Source organism: Schistocerca cancellata, chromosome 4 (assembly GCF_023864275.1).
Source record: "Schistocerca cancellata isolate TAMUIC-IGC-003103 chromosome 4, iqSchCanc2.1, whole genome shotgun sequence".
NCBI lineage: Eukaryota > Metazoa > Arthropoda > Insecta > Orthoptera > Acrididae > Schistocerca > Schistocerca cancellata.
The window spans coordinates 143,074,458-143,089,555 of NC_064629.1; the positions used below are offsets into that span (position 1 = coordinate 143,074,458).

Sequence of the window (15,098 nt, forward strand, 5' to 3'; positions counted from 1 at the left end):
ATTGACTGAAAATGGTTATGTTCGGCTACTCGGAGACCATCTGCATCCATTCATGAACTTCATGTTCCAAAATAAGGATGGAACTTTTAGGAATGGCAATGTGCCATGTCACTGGGCCAAAATTGTTCGCGATTCGTCTGAAGAACATTCTGGACAGTTCGAGGGAGTGATTTGACCACACACACCGCCCGATATGAATCCCATCGAACATTTATGGGACATAACCGAGGGGTCAGTTGGTGCATCGAGAACACTTCCGCAGTTATGGACGGCTATAGAGACAGCATGGATCAATCTTACTGCAGGGGGCTTCCATCGAGTTGTTGAGTTCATGCCACATTGAGCTGCCGGACTACGACGGACAAAAGGAAGTCTGACGCGATATAAGGAGATATCCCATGACTTTTGTCACCTCAGTGTATATACCACTGCGCTCTTCCTGGGATACCTACAAGCCGTAATTTGTAGGTAGCGATCACAAGCTGGTGTTGTTGAAAATGATTCAAATGCCTCTGAGCACTATGGACTTCTGAGGTCATCAGTCCCCTAGAACTTAGAACTACTTAAACCTAACTAACCTAAGGACATTACACACATCCATGCCCGAGGCAGGATTCGAACCTGCGACCGTAGCGGTCGCTCGGTTCCAGACTGAAGCGCCTAGAACCGCTCGGCCACACCGGCCGGCGGTGTTGTTGACTGCGGGTGACCACTAAGAAGCGAGCTTGAAGACTCTTTCAAGATATGTTGACAGACTGAACATTGTATACATTTGGTATTTTTCAGTTTACGATTGGAGACACAGTGCGCACTACTGATCTTTTCTTTCACTCACATTACACAGAGGCCTGCTCGTAGCGAGAGTTCTGAGAAAGAGGTTTCCAATTGAAAAAGAAAACCAACTATGGAAGTCATGGAATTAGTGCCTAACCTCTTTGAGCAATTACTTCTGTAAAATGTCCAAACAATATCTTGACAAAATTGGAAACGTAGAAGTCAGAATCATACCAGCAGTAGCAACAGCAGCAGCAGCAGCATAAACATCAGTAAGCACTAATATAAAAAGCATCATCAAAACTGTTCAAAATAGTAACGCTTATGAGGAATGTATTGTTGTGCTGCAAATCATTAACTGAGCACACCTGAGTAAAAGCTCAGACACCTGCTACGGCTATTGTATGGGACAGCATAAGCGGTTCAGACCAGAGATGACCTCACGTTATTGCATCGGGGAGTGCTGCTGATACAAGAACTGCGCTACATCACCAGGTGGTTACTACAGCGCAGGGCAGAGCTGGAGTGAGTGGAGCTATACGATGCAGTAGGAAGTCTGAGCGATTGCAGCGTCGGTTGGCCCGGTTACTTCTCATCCAAGCCACGAACTTGTTGCTGCTTACGTGATAAAAACTGGTGCTGAAGCCAAGACCGTATAAAAAGTCATTTTATGTCGAAGATATCGCATACAGCCGGCTACCAGTCCCGAAGAGGGACCTACGTTAGAATACGAGTCTACATGGCGTAACAAGTTATCCTCCCCGGACTCTGCCGCTGCTAGCTGCTGAACTGCTGGCCCGCCACACTGGAGGTCTCTGGCTCTCATCCAGGGCTGTGCAGCCTGGCTGCTTGTCTCTGCTATGGGCAGACACTGCTGTGGTGTCCAGTCTCTTCTGCATTGTGTCCACGTCGTGATCTCGTGCGCCGTGGCGCGCCTCATCCGGGGTGCTTGGCGACCTCCGGGCAGCGGCTTGCTGGTGTCAGTGGCCTTGCTTTGCCGTTAGCTTCATCGCTTCCTTGCCTGCACGACACTGGCGAGCCGAGTGCTGACCATAGCGCCCTCCCCGTCAGCTGTGTACAGCTCACGCTCCGCGAGCATCGGCCTCTCTCGGAATCGGCACGACTGTTGTAGTAGGTAGCAAATATTTGTTTGTAAACAGGTATTAGCGCCAAGTGTTACGCATAGAAAGCGATATCAAATATTAAGGGATCAGTGTTTTGGTTCAAATGGTTGAAACGGCTCTGAGCACTATGGGACTTAACATCTGAGGTCATCAGTTCCCTAGAACTTAGAACTACTTAAACCTAACTAACCTACGGACAGCACACACATCCATGCCCGAGGCAGGATTCGAACCTGCGACCGTAGCGGTCGCTCGGTTCCCGACGATTAGCGTTTTACCTCTCTTTGGATACATATCCTGCGCTATCTTTCTGTGGTGCTCATATTTATTGTGCGTGTACAGGGTGTCGCAAACTTTAGGATCAAAGTTGTAGAAACAGTAGAGAAACCTGAACTGTTTTGAGACTTGGGACCACTGGTATGAAATGAATGTTTCAGTTGGTATGAGACACGTGTTTGCAAACTCCTTATCTGTCGTAACAAACAACTGCCTACTGCTAAGATTTTGTACCTGTCCGCGGTGGAGTTTATAACCGTTCACAGTTCAACAGTAATTTTGGAATATGGTGCATTGCTAGTTTGAAGAACTTGCCGACATGCATTTAACATATGGTTCAGCATGGTATATTGTAAGGAAAATGAATATGCAACGGGAAGAAAGTTGACATCGTGGGCAGAAACTTAAAACAAGCTCGGCCGTTCTACCAACGGTTGACCTATTTCCTACAAATAATTATTCAAGTAAAAATTAAGCAATGTAACTGACTGATTTAATACTTCGACTTCAGTTCTGTCGATGGTTTATCCAGTGTAGAACTGCAGTACCGAAATTCTTGTAGTTAGTTCAAAAATGGCTCTGAGCACTATGGGACTTAACATCTGAGGTCATCAGTCCCCTAGAACTTAGAACTACTTAAACCTAACCAACCTAAGGACATCACACACATGCATGCCCGAGGCAGGATTCGAACCTGCGACCGTACTGGTCACGCGGTTCCAGACTGAAGCGCCTAGAACCGCACGGCCACACCGACCGGCTCTTGTAGTTAGTACTGTTCCAGCATGAGGCGTCTTTGATTCGCGATGTTGCTTTCCACCGCCGCAATAGCGTTTTCTGGAGTGACTAGTGTCAATACGCTGAGTTCATCTCCGAACAAAAGCAACGACTATCTACCAACTTTTGGGCTGGAGTTATGGAAGATCAAGTAGTAGGACCCTATTTGCTGCCACCCTCGTTTGAATGGTGCCCATTACTTGGTGCACACTCTAGACGTGCTGCTACAGTTTTTTGAAGAATGTTCCTTTTGTTGTCAGTAAGAGTGTGTGGTTTACGCACGACAGTGCACCATCCCGCTTCGATATTAATTTTCGTGAGCACTCCGGCAACAGAAACTCTCATTCTCTGACAGGGAGGCAAGGTTCCGTCCCGTTGCCGGTCCGATCACCACATCTCACATTACGGAGTTTCCTAGAGGTTCACACGAAACCCTTGGTGAATGAAACCCCAGTATTAACGCAGGAACTAGCCCAGCTCTGTTCACAATACACAGTAGGGATACCTCGGAGCCTGTGGAAAACTGTATGCACATTGCAGTTTAAGTTCCGGCCGGAGTGGCCGAGCGGTTCTAGGCGCTACAGTCTGGAACCGCGCGACCGCTACGGTCGCAGGTTCGAATCCTGCCTCGCGCATGGATGTGTGTGATGTCCTTAGGTTAGTTAGGTTTAAGTAGTTCTAAGTTCTAGGGGACTGATGACCCTAGAAGTTAAGTCCCATAGTGCTCAGAGCCATTTGAACCATTTTTTTTGCAGTTTAAGTACTGAGACGGACGGTCCTTACACTGAAAAATTACACTGGGTTTAAGTTGTTTCTATGATCTTTTAGCTGCTTAGGTCATAAAAATCTAAAACAGTAAAACAAAGGAGCATGAAGTGAGCTCACGTTGATGACCAAATTTTCCTGATGTGAAACCGATGGAACCCATCTGGGTCGCTATACAGCGTACACAAATGATCGGCTAGTTATTTACAGGAATTACATGACTTGAGCTTAGACATCCGCTGCCACATACCTCCACAAACCTACCAACGAATTGTAGAACAAATGATACGCAGAATAGGTTGCATTCCAAAGATGGTCCAACAAGCTGTTAAGCAGGTGGTCATAATGTTTTGGCTCGTCATTGTATATAAATCCTTGACTACTTCTGTAACTATTAAACAAGATTTCTCAAACACTCCGCAAATATTTTCGGCGGATTCTGAATGTAAGTTTCAGTGCTAACTATCTTTATAACGATCAGAACCGTGCCCTGTTTTGTGGCGTAAGCTGGGGTAATTATAAGTTAATTCGAATCCCCCGCCGTAGCTGAGGTCGTTAACGACCGTTTGCATCAAAGTTTAGAGGCACAAATACCTTTCAGTTACAGCACTTTAGGGGCTATGGATGGGGAGATGGTGATGTTAGCTTCCAGATAACCAGAATGAATGCTGATGTCCGGAGTTATAAATCAAACTTGTGCGTAGTGGGACTGTGACGGTAATGTTGGCGTGCCCATGGTGCTATTCTAGTCACTATATCCCAGCACCAGGTTTCATCCTGTTCCTTCTTTTGTCATCACCACAAGTAATATTTTTCGTATTTACTGAGGCTACCAATTTACATAACTTGATTTCTGGTTGCCTGCAAGAGGCCCTGTAAACACGTTTCTGCTTATGTAACATGACAGGTGTAGTATATAAATTTATGGTCTGTTTTAGCTTCATACAATACTAATAATATTGATAATAATAGAGAACCCGACTTTAGGAAAAATTATGAAACAATGAAAGGTAAATACAAATTTACAATAAATGAAAAAGGTAAAATCCTGCAATTTTGTCCAAATATGCGATCCAGTCACATTAATGTGTCCACCGCCTATGTTCGACCCGAACCTTGCAATAATCACTCATGGACGGCTGGTGGCAGCACTAGAAGTGGAGGATATATAAAGCGTGTCGCGGGGGACGCGAAAAACAGTGCAGTCCTTGAAACTTCCTGGAAGATTAAAACTGTGCCGGACCGAGACTCGAACTCGGGACCTTTGCCTTTTGCGGGCAAGTGCTCTACCAACTGAGCTACCCAAGCACGACTCACGCCCCGTCCTCACAGCTTTAATTCCGCCAGTACCTCGTCTCCTATCTTCCAAACTTCACAGAAGCTCTCCTGCGAACCTTGCAGAACTAGCACTCCTGAAAGAAAGGATATTGCGGAGACATGGCGTAGCCACGGCCTGGGGGATGTTTCCAGAATGAAATTTTCACTCTACAGCTGTGGCTAAGCCATGTCTCCGCAATATCCTTTCTTCCAGGAGTGCTAGTTCTGCAAGGTTCACAGGAGAGCTTCTGTGAAGTTTGGAAGATAGGAGACGAGGTACTGGCGGGATTAAAGCTGTGAGGACGTGGCGTGAGTCATGCTTGGGTAGCTCTGTGGTGTCACCGCCAGACACCACACTTGCTAGGTGGTAGCCTTTAAATCGCCCTCGGTCCGTTAGTATACGTCGGACCCGCGTGTCGCCACTATCAGTGATTGCAGACCGAGCGCCGCCACACGGCAGGTCTAGTCTAGAGAGACTCCCTAGCACTCGTCCCAGTTGTACAGCCGACTTTGCTAGCGATGGCTCACTGGCTACATACGCTCTCATTTGCAGAGACGACAGTTTAGCATAGCCTTCAGCTACATCATTTGCTACGACCTATCAAAGCGCCATATTCTTCAAGAATGTATTCTGAATAGATAATATTGTGAATCATGTACCGTCAAGAGCGACGTTCATCATTAGTGGATTAAAGTTAAGTATCAAACTAATTACGTCCGCTTTCTGAATTCTAATTCCTTGTCATGTTCCCGACCTCGCGTCAGTATAGTTCTTCCCTCTTCACGCCAGCCTGCGTGAGCTAAAACGCGTGCATTTCGGCCTCCATTCATAACACGGTGTTGGCTCTTCTGCCAACACAAACTCAGCTGGCAGAGCACTTGCCCGCCAAAGGCAAAGGTCCCGAGTTCGAATCTCGGTCCGGCACACAGTTTTAATCTGCCAGGAAGTTTCATATCAGCGCACATTCCGCTGTAGAGTGGAAATTTCATTCTAGTGCAGTCCTTGCCCTAATGCGAAAACGGAGCGATTTATCTATTGTCTAGAATGACATGATCATATGCTTTCGGGCCAACGATGGAAGACTTCCGAAATGGCTATGTTTGTAAACTGTTCGCGTGCCGTCGTGGTTAAAGTATACGCTGCATGGCAAAATGACTCTATCCTGAATTGCCGCCGATGCAGCTATGGTGCAACACGGTGTACAGATAACAGAAGTGGCTGACTTCTGCGAAGATGTGTACGGGCGATCAGAGGTGCAGCCGTTGAGCAAGATGAACCAAGGAGCTACCAACGGTGTCTCCCCAACGACAGTTCAGCGAACGGTGCTGCGTGTGGGACTTGGCTGCAGATGCCTGGTTGATGCGCCCATGCTGACTGCTGTTTGTCACCGAAGAAGGCTGAAATTTGCCCGTCAATACTGCAACTAGACGTCCACTGACCGGTGACAGGTGGCCATTTTACATGAATCACATTTTATGTTCCATCGGCCATATGGTTTTTCGGCGTACAGGCGAGAAACGTCTCAAAGAAAACACCCTGGAACAATCGACGCAAGGGTCAAGGCCGGAGGAGGGATAATTATGGTCTGGGGAATATTTTCGTGCCATTCCGTGGGTGATCTCGTCATTCTGTATGGTACAGTGGGTTACCCCTACATGCAGTTTGTGTTTCCTTGGCACGGTGGTATCTACCAGGAGGACAACGCAACGTGTCACACCACTCGCATTGTACATGCGTTGTTCGAAGAGCACCAGGATGAGTTTACCGCATTTTTTTTTCGTGCCATTCCGTGGGTGATCTCGTCATTCTGTATGGTACAATGGGTTACCCCTACATGCAGTTTGTGTTTCCTTTGCACGGTGGTATTTACCAGGAGGACAACGCAACGTGTCACACCACTCGCATTGTACAGGATGAGTTTACCGCATTTTTTTTTTCGTGCCATTCCGTGGGTGATCTCGTCATTCTGTATGGTACAATGGGTTACCCCTACATGCAGTTTGTGTTTCCTTTGCACGGTGGTATCTACCAGGAGGACAACGCAACGTGTCACAACACTCGCATTGTACATGCGTTGTTCGAAGAGCACCAGGATGAGTTTACCGCATTTTTTTCCGCGCTTCCCTGTCCAGTAAGCTCACCAGATTTAATCCCAATAGAGAATTTGTGCGACCAGTTTGATCAGTTTGTATGTGTCATGGATCCTCAGCCGAGAAAGCTTGTGCAGCTGGCCGTGGCACTGTAGTCAGCATGGTCCGCGTTCCTGTCGGTACCTTCCCAGAACGTCATTGACTCTCTTCCTGCACGCCTCTCAGCGGTCCTCGCTGCGTAAGGTGGTTATTCAGGCTTTTGACAGATGGTCACATTTATGAGACTGGACAGACTTTGAGCTTTTCCTAGTCTTCCTTTATTTCACGATCCTTACGAGAGCGGTATACAAAGCGCTGAAGATTTATTACTGAATTGTCAACATACACTACTGGCCATTAAAATTGCTACATCACGAAGATGACTTGCTACAGACGCGAAATTTAACCTACAGAAAGAAGATGCTGTGATATGCAATTGATTAGCTTTTCAGAGCATTCACACAAGGATGGCGCCGGTGGCGACACCTACAACGTGCTGACATGAGGAAAGTTTCCAACCGATTCCTCATATACAAACAGCAGTTGACTGGCGCTGCCTGGTGAAACGTTGTTGTGATGCCTCATGTAAGGAGGAGAAATGCGTACCATCACGTTTCAGACTTTGATAAAGGTCGGATTGTAGCCTATCGCGACTGCGGTTTAATGTCTCGCGACATTGCTGCTCGCGTTGGTCGAGATACAATGACAATTAGCAGAATATGGAATCGGTGGGTTCAGGAGGGTAATACGGAACGCCGTGCTGGATCCCAACGGCCTCGTATCACTAGCAGTCGAGATGACAGGCATCTTATCCGCATGGCTGTAACGGATCGTGTAGCCACGTCTCGATCCCTCAGTCAACAGATGGGGACGTTTGCAAGACGACAACCATCTGCACGAACAGTTCGACGACGTTTGCAGCAGCATGGGCTATCAGCTCGGAGACCATGGCTGCGGTTACTCTTGACGCTGCATCACAGACAGGAGCGCCTGCGGTGGTGTACTCAACGACGAACCTGGGTGCACGAACGGCAAAACGTCATTTTCTCGGATGAATCCAGGTTTTGTTTACAGCATCGTGATGGTCGCATCCGTGTTTGGCGACATCGCGGTGAACGCACATTGGAAGCGTGTATTCGTCATCGCCATACTGGCGTATCACCCGGCGTGATGGTATGGGGTGCCACTGGTTACACGCCTTGGTCACCTCTTGTTCGCATTGACGGCACTTTGAACAGTGGACGTTACATTTCAGATGTGTTACGACCCGTGGCTCTACTCTTCATTCGATGCCTGCGAAACCCTACGTTTCAGCAGGATAATGCACGACCGCATGTTGCAGGTCCTGTACGGATCTTTCTGGATACAGAAAATGTTCGACTGCTGCCCTGGCCAGTACATTCTCCAGATCTCTCACCAATTGAAAACGTCTGGTCAATGGTGGCTGAGCAACTGGCTCGTCACAATACGCCAGTCACTACTCTTTATGAACTGTGGTATCGTGTTGAAGCTGCATGGGCAGCTGTACCTGTACACGCCATCCAAGCTCTGTTTGACTCAATGCCCAGGCGTATCAAGGCCGTTATTGCGCCCAGAGGTGGTTGGTCTGGGTACTGATTTCTCAGGATCTATGTACCCAAATTGCGTGAAAATGTAATCACATGTCAGTTCTAGTATAATATATTTGTCCAATGAATACCCGTTTATCATCTGCTTTTCTTCTTGGTGTAGAAATTGTAATGGCCAGTAGTGTAGTTTGATGTTACTAAATGCCTACAAACTGCAGGAAACTATCCCTGAAGGGATTAGGAGAAAAATATCATATGAGCATCAGGCTGGAAATACGTTCCAAGGGAGGTACACCCAGTTGCAGATGGAGATATAAGGTATTTGTCAACGTAGGTTTAATTGATTGAAAGCACACATGAGAGCATGCCAAGCAATTGGAAATGTTCCGTCTGCCCTTGTTTTTTTTTAGTAGTATGGTGGCAGCGAATCATCTGTACCTTAGCCTCTACATCTACATATATACTCCGCTAGCCACCAACCTGTGTGTGGCGTAGGGCACAATTCGCGCCAAGGTCATATCCCCCCCCCCCCCCCCCCTCTGTTCCACTCGCGGATCGCGCGAGGGAAAAAGTTGTTGGTAATAATATATGCTCTACAACCTCGGCGAAGATCGGATTTTGGAATTTAGCCCCTTCTATTTAGCGCGTCGTCTATCTGCAAGTATGTCCCACTTCGAATTTTCTGTGAGATGTGTAACGCTCTCGCGATGGCTAAATGTACCAGTCACGAATCTTGCCGCTGTTCTTTGGACCTTCTCAATCTCTCGAATCAGACCCAACTGGTAAAGGTCCCATACAGACGAACAGTATTCTGAGACTGGACGAAGTAAAGTATTGTAAGCAATTTCCTTTGTTGAAGGACTGCATCGGTTCAGGATTCTACCAATAAACCGCAATCTAGAGTTCGCCTTACCCATTACTTGTGTAATCTGATCGTTCCATTTGAGATCATTTCGAATAGTCACACCCAGATACACGACGGATGTTACCGCTTCCAAAGACTGAGCATTTATTTCGTACTCGTACATTAATGCGGATTTTCGCTTTGTTATACGCAGTAGGTTACACTTACTAATATTGAGAGATAACTGCCGGTCATTACACCACGCATTTATTTTCTGCAAGTCCTCATTGATCTGTTCACAACTTTCGTGTGATACTACTTTCCTGTAGACTACAGTATCATCGGCAAACAGTCTAATGTCACTGTTAACACCATCAATCAGATAGTTTATGTAAATCGTAAAAAGCAGAAGACCTATTACGCTGCCCTGGGGCACAGCTGATGTTACGCTTGTTTCTGTTGAAATCTCCCCATTCAGGACGACATACTGCTCTCTGCCTGTTAGAAAACTTTCTAACCAACTGCATATGTCATCGGATAGGCCATAAGGACGCACTTTTTGAAGCAAGCGACAGTGCGGAATATAGTCGAATGCCTTTCGAAAATCGAGGAATATGGCATCAATCTGGGAGCCGGTATCTAGAGCCTATTGTATATCATGTACAAAGAGGTCTAGCTGTGTCTAGCATGACCGCTGTTTTCTAAAACCGTGCTGGTTTCTGCAGCTGAGCTTCTCAGAGTCTAGAACGGTCATTATGTCTGAACACAAAATATGTTCCATGATTCTACAACAAATCGATCTCAGTGAAATTGACCGGTGCATCCGATTTTCTACCCTATTTATAGAGGTGCATCCGATTTTCTACCCTATTTATAGATTGCCTGACCGCCTCTATGTGCGGGCGGAGATTATTGGCGAACGCCTCGTGGGACCAGTCATCTCTCCACATCGCCTCACAGGCGAGGCATATCTGTATTTCACGCGGGTGGCCCTGTTTCCTCGTTGAAAAAAGTGACCTTGGTGATGGGAAGGTTAATGTGGCCACTACGTGATGGTTCTCCACCTCATATCCGCATTTCCGACCAAAGGCATCTCGACAACATCTACCCAGTCAACATATAGAGGCTGAACCTGTGCTGACGTTTCTCTGCCCTCAAACCAATAAAACAACAGTGCATACAGAACATTCCCACTTGCGTCCGCAGCTTGTGGTCGTGCGGTAGCGTTCTCGCTTCCCACGCCCGGGTTCCCGGGTTCGATTCCCGGCGGGGTCAGGGATTTTCTCTGCCTCGTGATGACAGGGTGTTGTGTGATGTCCTTAGGTTAGTTAGGTTTAAGTAGTTCTAAGTTCTAGGGGACTGATGACCATAGATGTTAAGTCCCATAGTGCTCAGAGCCATTCCCACTTGCTTGGTGTGTTCTCACGTGTGGTTTCAACAACTGAAATCTGCATTGTCAAAGATCTTTTGTCTCCACCTCCAAGTGGGTGTACCTTCCTTTAAAAGCATTTCCGGCTAGTTGTCGATACTAACATTTTTGCTGTTTTCCCTGACAGGGGTCATTTTCTGCAGTTAGTGGATCACATTATGCGAAATTCTTGACTCGTTCTTCAGCTAAACGAACAAGCTTTGACGGTTCGGGTGGTTTTTTTTGTTTACCCTCCGTGTCTCGTGTTATTCCATACTCATGGGAATCCCCTACGCTTGAAAGATATTCCAATATACACCATACAAGTGCTTCCTAAGCAATCACTTCTGTAGGCGCAGTGCGGTTTCCTAATATCCTACCAATGAATCTCCATCTACGTTCGTCTCGTTTCGTATCCTCACACTTAATTACAGGAGACTACAGGGTGTTTCAGAATGTTTTGACGATTTCAGATCTGAATAACGAGCGCCAAAAACAAGATACAGCAGTGGTGGCGCCGTCTATTAGGAGTGTGGACTGTCAAGTTTCATCCCATATACAGCTCAATAATCGTGTCGTACTCGTCACAGCAACGTCGTGCGTTCACGGTGGAGTGCTATTTTCGCTAAGGCGAATCTGTCGTGTGCGTGCAACGTGTGTTTCGTGAGCATTTCAAGACTCATCCACGATATCCAGTTCCTGCTAGTGGAACAACATTGAACTGAGTAAGAACCTTCCGTGCAACTGCCAGAGCGTCGTATCCAAAGACGGCTGGTCCTTTGAATACCGTCCATAAGCGCATGTGTCGAACGGCCGCCTCGCTCGCCTGATTTAACCGTGCCAAACTTTTACCTACGGCTTATTTTAAGACGAGACAGTACTCCGACGGGCCGAGAAGCTTGCAACAGTTAAAAGATCGAATTCGTGACGAAATTTTCATAATTTCTCCAGTCGTTACGAAAGATGTGTTCAAAAACTAGATGAAACGCCTCGAATATTGCGTAGCCGCGAATGGTCATCATTTGTCCGATGTACCACTTCATAAGTAATATTAAATAAATGTTTACCTTGTGTAAAATGTTCAGCTTTATTTTGCGGTTAGTTGCTGTGTTATTTGAATTTGAAATTGCCAAACCATTGTGAAACACCCTGTAGTTTAGGTGGGTTGTTGCCACTGAAAGTTAAAAAAATTTGTGTTACTAGTAAAGAATATTATGAGACAACCCGCAACACTTATTATAATTTCGTCATGTTTTTACGCTAAGATAAAGAAGGAAACAATAATAGGGTCGACGACGACAAAGCTGAAGAGGAAGCTGGAACTCAGAATGCATAAAGATGCTACAGGCAATAGTATCCCTCGTCTTCGAAAAACAACGTATTTTTTCCATGATCACTTGAGTTATTAAGCCTTCAGTACTATCGAAAGAAATGTAGAAGACTGTAATTTAAACGCCGGCGGAAGTGGCCGAGCGGTTCTAGGCGCTACAGTCTGGAACCGCGCGACCGATACGGTTGCAGGTTGGAATCCTGCCTCGGGCATGGATGTGTGTGATGTCCTTAGGTTAGTTAGGTTTAAGTAGTTCTAAGTTCTAGGGGACTGATGACCTCAGAAGTTAAGTCCCATAGTGCTCAGACCCATTTGAACAATTTTTTTTGTAATTTAAACATTAAATGTCATCAATCCTCAATTGTATTTATTTTATACATATACTTGGAGTTCAGTCATTGGCCACATTTAAGGACCTTTAATACGCTTCAGAGATGTTCGATGTAGGTTAGCTATTTCCAGTCGCAAAACTTAACGCTCTATAATGAAGCAAAATATTTAATTTTATCAGAAATGTGAATGCTTATGATTATAAAACAATGAGGTTTCAGTAAGAGCATGTACTGATCTGATGCGCAATGTGCATCGAAACAGTGCCAATTCTCTAAAATTTCCCGTTATTTTGTAGCATTACGTGATCAACTCCGAATTTCCCTTCCTTTTCTCCGTTGTTCCCAAGTGAGACTCCACAATATGCAAGAGAGCCCCTTTTTAAAGGCTTAAGCGGTGCGGTTTATTCTGTCAGTAGCACGTACGTACTTGGTCGGTCTCAAAACATAATCTTTCTAAGTGGGTAGAGAAGATCTCGGAGGATATCCTGCGAAAATGGTGGAATTAGGGCGAGGGGCGCAGTAGGTGAGACAAACAAACTGTGATGCGAACCGCGAAGCGTGACCGAAAGTTTCTGCGAGCGAGAAGAGAGCTAAACGCGAGAGATTCTTGTCTCGACACACAGACTTAGGGCACCTATAATAATGCGGTCAGAATAATTGCTTCCCATGTTGTAGTTTTGAAATAGGTGCACGATAACTGCTACTCAATCTCTTTTATCGAGAATTAGCAATAAAAGACGTACTTCTGTAACACATATGGCGTATATAGCCGGCTGTCATAATTAAATTATAGAGGGAAATAGATTTTCATCTACATTAGATACGCTGTGTCAATTCTACATTAAAGAGACGAATTGCGTTCCATATTCTTGTCCTCTCTCTCTCTCTCTCTCTCTCTCTCTCTCTCTCTCTCTGATTCTTCAGGTAACCCACAAGAAGAATGAAAGCAAGCAGACAATTTTTACAGCGCAATCACTTGTAGTGAAAGCACTTAGAGTACTTTGAGCAACTGCAGCAGACACCTTCATCATGTAATATGGTAACAAAATTTATTACACTATGGTAGCCTTATGCGCATTGTTGAGAGGTCCTCCTGAAATGACTATAAATTTAAATATAAAAAAACAGTTGATCTTTGAAAGACCATAAAATTATAAGGCAGTACATTCAAGCGCCATAAAATTTGAAAAATATGTTAACGCAACTAGGATAACACGATTTTAAGAAACAGAGCACTGCATCGTATTTAGCAAGGTCGGAAGAGGGGAATCATCTCTCATAACCACTCAAGTAATTTAGAAAAAGACTTAATACCGGATGGTAGGACATTCGTTTGAGAAACAATGTACACGCATTCGAAGAGCGTGTGCAGCCATACCACTAGATGTGCTGCTCAAACCTGTGGACAACTTTCGCAGATGATTTACTTTATGCATTGAAGCAAATGTGGATAATTTTGAACAATTTCTTCGTGGCTAATTTAATTAATTAAGCACCCCAAATTGTGAGAGGCAAGAAGACTCACACTAATGAAGCACCCCAACATGTAAGAGGCAAGGGGACTGACACTAATGAAGCACCCCATGGGAACATTATTCTGCTACGTCCATGTCGTTGTTCCTGGGTAACGCTAAAAGTAGGAACAGTACATTTTGTACAAAAATAGCTTAATTTGGCGTAACGAAAGAATTGGTGCACATTTTTATTTTTTATCGATTTGATGCGTCTTTCTCGGATAATTCCAAATAAATCGGAGTTCTTCCCCAATTTTACTTTTTTTCTCGATTTCAGCGCCATCTGTCAATGATTTAAATAAATGTTACAGACAAAATTTGATTACTTTTTTATGGAGAATCCGAATCTGCAATAAAAATGGGGGCTTCCATTTAAGATTTAAAAGTTTCCCCTCGCCCCACCCAATGGGGCGGGGGTTGGGGGTCACGTGTAGTATCATTTGATGTCCCCCTTTGAGTTTACGAACTTGTCTTACCCATTATTTTTACCCGATGTATAGTTTTCCAGATAATGTCATCCGAAACTTCAGATGGACCTCCCTGTATTACCTATCACAAACGATGACGGTAAAGAGTGCGCCTATCTAACTAATTCGTTCTATGACATTCAGTCCGAAGACTGATGCAGTTCTCCATACTGGTCTATCCTGTACAAGCCTCTTTACTTTTCATTATTATTGCAACGTAAATCCACTTGAACTTAGATACTGTTGTCAAGCCTTTTCCTCCATCTACAAATTTCCACCCCTATTCCTCAAAAATTCAAATGGCTCTGAGCACTATGGGACTTAACTCCTGAGGTCATCAGTCCCCTAGAACTTAGAACTACTTAAACCTAACTAACCTAAGGACATCACGCACATCCATGCCCAAAGCAGGATTCTAACCTGTTACCGTAGCGGTCGCACGGTTCCAGACTGTAGCGTCTAGAACCGTTCG

At 45.3% G+C, this 15,098-nt stretch overlaps 1 protein-coding gene and 1 non-coding gene across 2 annotated transcripts in view; one reads left to right on the forward strand and one right to left on the reverse strand.

Annotated features, from left to right (window-relative positions):
• The window catches only part of LOC126184618 (serine/arginine repetitive matrix protein 1-like), a 321,358-nt gene that overhangs the window by 139,619 nt on the left and 166,641 nt on the right, over positions 1-15,098 (forward strand). The window lies entirely within an intron of this gene.
• Trnal-caa (transfer RNA leucine (anticodon CAA)) lies at positions 4,951-5,025 on the reverse strand. Its single transcript has one exon. It is a non-coding gene; the product is annotated as a tRNA-Leu (tRNA).